At 39.0% G+C, this 7251-nt stretch overlaps 1 long non-coding RNA gene across 1 annotated transcript; it reads left to right on the top strand.

Annotated features, from left to right (window-relative positions):
• Window positions 1-1580: 1580 nt before the first annotated feature.
• Window positions 1581-5760, top strand: LOC138360804 (uncharacterized). Its single transcript, XR_011226667.1, has 3 exons — window positions 1581-1625; window positions 2547-2624; window positions 5671-5760. It is a non-coding gene; the product is annotated as an uncharacterized lncRNA (long non-coding RNA).
• Window positions 5761-7251: the final 1491 nt, after the last annotated feature.

Raw genomic sequence — 7251 nt, 5'->3', positions numbered from 1 at the left:
TCAAAATGAGCGCTGTAGGATGACTGTGAGGCTGGCAACAAACGAAAGAGTATGAACATTTACTTCCTGTTTGGGTGTCACGGCGAGTCATCTTCGTGTTTATTTACTTCGTGGTGGGATACCAAATGCTTCGGTGACATTTTATGCATATGATCTTGTAGAGAATCTTATTGCCAACGCATTGATACCAAAATGAAAAACGTAGCTTGAGAATTGAGGTTAGGAGCGTGAAAAGATTATAAACTTTTTTGTGTTTACGCTTGAGCGCCCAGAACGCCGCGCGCACTAAAGTGTTAAGCAACTGACATATGTGGAGAGCTAGTATCAAAATTTATATGTTTGTCCTGCACACCGCCCCCCATCCAGTGGGCAGCGGTGGATAGGTTAGGTGGATAGGGGGTTAGGTTGGTAGGTTACATTGAGTTAATTAGGTAGTACTTAGTGTTTATCTGTTATAGATAGGAGCTGCCTGGTATGGGCCAATAGGCCTTCTGCAGTTACCTTTGTTTTTATGTTTTTGCCCTGTAACCTAAATGGTTAGAGAGGCACATATATGGGCTTAGGGACTGAACCCCACACTACATTTAGCTAAGCTGGTTACAATCTTGATGATATAGTTACAAAATTCTGTATAAGTCGTCACATTATCAATGGGTTCGAGATCAACCACAATTTCCTGAATAGATATAACAAAGGGGATATTAATAGGGTATTAAAATTGTCAACACAAGATAGAACACGAAACAATGGGTATAAATTGGATAAGTTTAGATTTAGGAAAGACTTGGGTAAATACAGGGTCAGTAACAGGGTTGTTGATTTGTGGAATTTTTCTTAACTTATAAATTTATCTTTATTTATCTTAAACTGGTTGGGAGAGGTACAGTTTTTAACATAATTGGGAAGGTCATTCCACATTCGAGGTCTCTTGATTTGTAAAGCATTTCTAGTTTGACTAAGTCGTACTCTTGGAATATCAAATAGGTATTTGTTTCTGGTGTGGTGCTCATGGGATCTGTTACAACCTTCTAGGAAGCTTTTAAGGTCAGGATTGACATTACAGTGCAGCGTTTTATATATATAAAATACACATGAGAGTATGTGCAGGGACTTAATATCTAACATATTCAGAGATTTGAGTAAGGGGTCCATATATACTGCCCGGTTGCCTGAAATGCTATATGCCTACTATAGTGGCTTTAGGTATTGTATGCACTAGCTCTATCTATAAATCCAACATTATGTTTGTAAATCAACTATGTATGTACTTTCCTGAATAAAATTGACTTTACTGTACACTTATATTCTCTGTGGATTTGTTACCCCTATCGTTTGGGAGAAAAAAAATGACTAATACGTTCGGCGAATGACTTTGACTTCAACTTCACTTTGACTTCGTTCATGTCATCGTATTTTCCGTAATATATAAAGGTTATGACAATGCAATTATATTATTGTGTGCAAATAAGTTTGAAATTTCATGTACCCTAAAAATATTAAAATAAAGAATAAGAATAATTAAATAATTGTTGTAGTAAATTGTCACACGTTCATCATACGCAAACGAACACACAGTTTGGAGCGTCAGTACAAGACCGCCGCCATTTTAAAACACGGCTTCGAATGTAAGTAATGTTTTTCTCGTACTAACACTGTGTTATACAATAGATTTGGTCTTGAATTCACAAATTTAGTTGTTACATCTGACAGAGTATGTTAGACGGTGTAATGCTGGTCCATGTTAACGTATTTGTGGGCTTGGTTGGTTTAAATGTGGAGGCGAGGCCTGGCAGTGCTGGTGTATGTGGAGGCGAGGCGAGGCCTGGCAGTGCTGGTGTATGTGGAGGCGAGGCCTGGCTGTGCTAGTGTGTATGTGGAGGCGAGGCCTGGCTGTGCTAGTGTGTATGTGGAGGCGAGGCCTGGCAGTGCTGGTGTATGTGGAGGCGAGGCCTGGCAGTGCTGGTGTATGTGGAGGCGAGGCCTGGCTGTGCTAGTGTGTATGTGGAGGCGAGGCCTGGCTGTGCTAGTGTGTATGTGGAGGCGAGGCCTGGCTGTGCTAGTGTGTATGTGGAGGCGAGGCATGTACAACACTCCCCAATAGGAAGAAAACCCACTGGGTTCTAGGCTAGGTTAGGCTTATCTGTAATAATTGAATTAAGCCTAGCAAAGCCTAGAACCTAGTTCAGTAATTTAAAAAATGTTGTAACTTGAAAAATGCCATTCAATACATTACACAATTTAAATATTTTCAGGCAATCAACACAACCCTCTCATGTTGGCTAACCCTCTCTCATGTTGGTCAATAATTTAATTATTTTTTTATGGAGTAATCTTTGCTGTTGAAATGTAGTCTTTTTGAGACTACATTTCAAATGTAGTGTGTGTGGAGGCGTGTATGTTAGGTATTACCTAATATACACGGTGTAATATATCTATCTGTGTGAAATAGATTAAATCCATTTATTTGATATTCAGCTAATAGTTCTGTATTTTCTACATTCATCCATGTTTTGGTAAGTGCAATAATATGTATTGTTTCATTGCAGATTAGAGATTCAAGATAGTTCTAGATTTCCGAAGTACTGAAACGCGCGCCATACAGGCTTGGTGGATCTAGGTGCAAGGTAAAATTATTTACATTTACTTGTTTTGTATTTATGTTTTGTATTTATATGCATGTATGCATTTATATGCATTATTCTATAGAATAATAGATCTCGTAATAATTTTGCAAAAATAGTGGCATTTACTATTTTTAAAAGATTATTAAAAAATTTACTGATATGGTGCATTCGGAAGGGCGAAGAGGGAGAACGGCCTGTTGACATAGCTCGGGTGCAGGGGGGGGGGGGTTGTGTAAAAGCCTGGTTTGTGCCTCGGAGAGGCTATGGGATCCAGTAAGTTCAGTAGAACTTCGGTTTCAACCCTTTTACCCTGTTGTAGCTCAGTCGATTAAGGCAGTGTCTGGGATGCTCCCGGACGCAGGTTCGAATCCTCGTCACGGCCCTTGTGGATTTGTTCATTTGATGCATCACGTTATTGTGATCTGTGTGTGTAATTCTTCACTTGCTACAGCAACAGGAATGTGTGTGTATGTATTTGTGTTGTTGAATATGACCGAAAGTGTAAGATTAATGATTCTAACACAAATCGTCTGAATATTTGTTTTTCTTCACTGTCGAGAGTAGTTAAAAAAATTTACTCGAGTTTATTTTCACACTTTATTTATGGTCCTTAAGTCCCTCTCCTTAATGCTGCTGCTGTTTCTCGCATCTTTGCATCGCTTGTATGTTTGGGGGTTTGGCCTCTTGCTATATATTGATTCCATTTGTGTGTGTTTGGGTCTCAGGCCCTCTCGCAATTTCTGTTGAACAAACCCCTTTTCCTAGTTCTGCATCTCTCCTTTGGTACAAATTTTGTTGTGCTTTTATCATATATTTCACAAAACTTGACATACATTTCATTTACTTCATGTCCTATCAGCAAGTGTTTGTCAAATTCTTTAAGGAAAGTTTATCATCCTGATTGCAGATCTCTAGCGATATTATGTCAACTTCTTGTGGATTCGCAATCATTATTTAATTTACCTTTAGGTGTTCTTTCACCAGCACAGCAACACTGTACCTCTCCCAACCAGTTTAAGATAAAAACTAAGTACTAACTAATTAACTCAATGTAACCTACCTTACCCCCAAAATGACAACCCATGTCTTCTATTTTAAACAATGCTGTTTTGTTGACCAAATTGTATTTTTGTTTTTTTCTGCAATGTTTCCCCCCCCCCCACCACTCTACCACCACATTGAGTTTAGTAGCTCTGTGCACGTCAGGTGCTGTTTAATATACAGACCTACTCCTCCATTTGACCTAGATTCTCTATCACATCTATATCACTTTGTGCTTTAGCCCTGGTGGAGCTTGGTCCACCAGGGTGTTGTTTGGAGTGGCCCGCAGATCCACATACAGTCTGCATATGATATACAGTCTGTTGATCAATTAAACGACAGTAGTTAGTTTTATTCACCGAATGCACCAATATGTGTTCATTCTTCCCAGATGAAGGAACTAGGTAATATTCATCATCTGAATGCACCATCTGATGCTTTAACACACTCATGATACACGAGAGGTTTAAAAAACTTTTAAAACTTTTAAAACTTTTTGACCTATGTATTTAAAAGCAATTCTAAAGTTAAAAAGTGTAGCATAGGCCCCTCGCAGAATGTTCTTAATATGATCCTCAGGTTATAGTTTTCTATCTAAAACCACCCCTAGATCTCTTTCTTGATCAGAATTCTTTATAGATCTCAGTGGCTCGATCATAGAAACTGCTCTAAATCCTTGTTGGCCTGGATTGTGGAGGTCATTGGTCTCTATAAAACTAGTAATCTGACTCCTGATCACTCTCAAATAATTTTATTATGTGGGATGTTAGTGCAACTGGTCTATAATTCTTTGCCAATGCTTGTGTTGTGTTGTGTTGTTTTGGTAGTGATGTGCAATGTGTTGTTTTGGTAGTGATTCGTCCAGTTCTGGTAGTAGTGCGGTTGTTGTGTAGTGTAGTACTTGTGTGCTTGTTAATGACTTGTATTCCAGTCTTGTGGGTATCTCCTTTCCCCTACAGGCCAACTGCTTTGTTCTTACCTAGCATTTTGCTTTGTTTGGGTATGAATGTTTGTGTGCCGTATATTTTGCAAAATTTGCCATATATCTCATTATTTACTCCTCTGCCTAGCAACAAGTCTGTCTAATTATACTCATTAACTGTTTTTCAAAGTTCCCCATAGTGTCCTTTATTGAAATCGAGTTCATGAACCGTTTCAATGTTCTTATTTTCTTCTAGATTATATCTTAAAGTATATTTAAATGTTATTGTTATTATTGTTATTAAATGTTATTGTGACATTGCATTGCATTGAGCTATGTTGTTTACCATACCGTTCATTTCGTGAGTATAAGTATAGATGCCACACTTGTGACAGGTAAAACCATGCTTTTTTTGAAAAACAGCACCGTCTGTTGCACGTAAGAGCAACCCACACTATATTATGTTGCGATATTATTTCAATATTTCCGATTGTATTAATAATTTGAATTTTCATAGATTTCAATTTATTTTCATTTCGATTTAATAATTTTGTGTGACATTGCATTGAAATTGAGCTGTGTTGTTTACCATACTGTTCATTTCATGAGTATAGTTTATTTTTTTATTTTTTTCATTTCATTTTTTTAGCTGTTCTTATTTTTCAGTGATGGGAATATCAGATCATTTGATGTTCCCAATTTTCTGATGGAAGCATCAGACCATTATAGAATGCATCGGATGAGGTAGTTTGGAATGGTGGGGAGGACGAGAGGGGGGTATGGTGGGGAAGACGAGGGGACAGAGGAGAGGGTAATGGTGGGGAGGACGAGGGGACTGGGGATTTGGGGATGGTGGGGACAGGGGAATGCTGGGGAGGACAAAGGGACAGGTGAATGGGAGATGGTGGGGGAGGAAGAAGGACAGGGGAGGGGAAAATGGTAAGGAGGACGATGGGACAGGGAAGTGGGAATAGTGGGGATGATGTGGGGACAGGGAAGTGGGAAGGACGAGAGGACTGTGGAATGGGGAATAGCAAAGTGAATTATAATTATATATATTAATTAATTCTTATAAATTTCCAGAAGCCTGTATCAACACCCACACTAATGCAACTGAAAGAGATGTTGAGACAAGTATTGCTGATATGTTGAAGAACGCCCCAAACAAACTCGGCGGAAACAGATACAAGGTAAAGTTTGCCAATTTGCTGTAGTCTAATTCAATTTCTTTTTAGTAATCTTCGAGAACATTTATGCTATGAATAAGATAAAATAATGTAACTGATTTTGATTTATTTACTATTTATTATTTATTTACCGTTATTAGTATAATAGATCTCGTAATAATTTTGCAAAAATAATGGCATTTACTATTTTAAAAAGCTCGGGTGCAGGGGGGGGGTTATGTAAAAGCCTGGTTTGTGCCTCGGAGAGGCTATGGGATCCAGTAAGATCGTCCTTCCTTTCCTCCCTAGAATCTGGATGTAGCAGGTGCTCAATTGTCAAAAGTGAAAAATTGGTTTTGTCTTCCGAATGCACCATTTCTGTAAATTTGCTAATAATCTTTTAAAAATAGTAAATGCCATTATTTTTGCAAAATTATTACGAGATCTATTATACTAATAACGGTTTGATAAAATACAGTAGACTGCCTACTGGTTTTACCTGTAATAAGGTTTGATACAGATGATTATGATTATGGTTTTGGCCTCCACCACCCTCTCACCTAACTTGTTCCAACCATGTCTACCACGGTTTTGTCTTCCGAATGCACCATTTCTGTAAATTTGCTAATAATCTTTTAAAAATAGTAAATGCCATTATTTTTGCAAAATTATTACGAGATCTATTATACTAATAACGGTTTGATAAAATACAGTAGACTGCCTACTGGTTTTACCTGTAATAAGGTTTGATACAGATGATTATGATTATGGTTTTGGCCTCCACCACCCTCTCACCTAACTTGTTCCAACCATGTCTACCACGGTTTTGTCTTCCGAAAGCACCATTTCTGTAAATTTGCTAATAATCTTTTAAAAATAGTAAATGCCATTATTTATGCCATTATGCCATTATACCTGGTGATGGTAGTGGTGGAGCTACCAGGTGATTGTAGTGGTGTAGCTACCTGGTGATGGTAGTGGTGCAGCTACCTGGTAATGGTAGTGGATGAGCTACCTAGTGATGGTAGTGGTGTAGCTACCTGGTGATGGTAGTGGTGTAACTACCTGGTGATGGTAGTGGTATAGCTACCTGGTGATGGTAGTGGTATAGCTACCTGGTGATGGTAGTGGTGTAGCTACCTGGTGATGGTAGTGGTGTAGCTACCTGGTGATGGTAGTGGTGCAGCTTCCTGGTGATGGTAGTGGTGGAGCTACCAGGTGATTGTAGTGGTGTAGCTACCTGGTGATGGTAGTGGTGCAGCTACCTGGTGATGGTAGTGGTGTAGCTACCTGGTGTTGGTAGTGGTGTAGCTACCTGGTGATGGTAGTGGTGTAGCTACCTGGTGATGGTAGTGGTGTAGCTACCTGGTGAGGGTAGTGGTGTAGCTACCTGGTGATTATAGTGGTGTAGCTACCTGGTGATGGTAGTGGTGTAGCTACCTGGTGATTGTAGTGAAGAAGCTCCCAAGTGATGGTAGTGGTGTAGCTACCTGGTGAT

The sequence above is a fragment of the Procambarus clarkii genome, unplaced genomic scaffold (genome assembly GCF_040958095.1).
Source record: "Procambarus clarkii isolate CNS0578487 unplaced genomic scaffold, FALCON_Pclarkii_2.0 HiC_scaffold_119, whole genome shotgun sequence".
Classification (NCBI taxonomy): Eukaryota; Metazoa; Arthropoda; class Malacostraca; order Decapoda; family Cambaridae; genus Procambarus; species Procambarus clarkii.
Note: the sequence above shows the minus strand (reverse complement) of the source record. Positions and strands in the feature narration are given on the sequence as shown.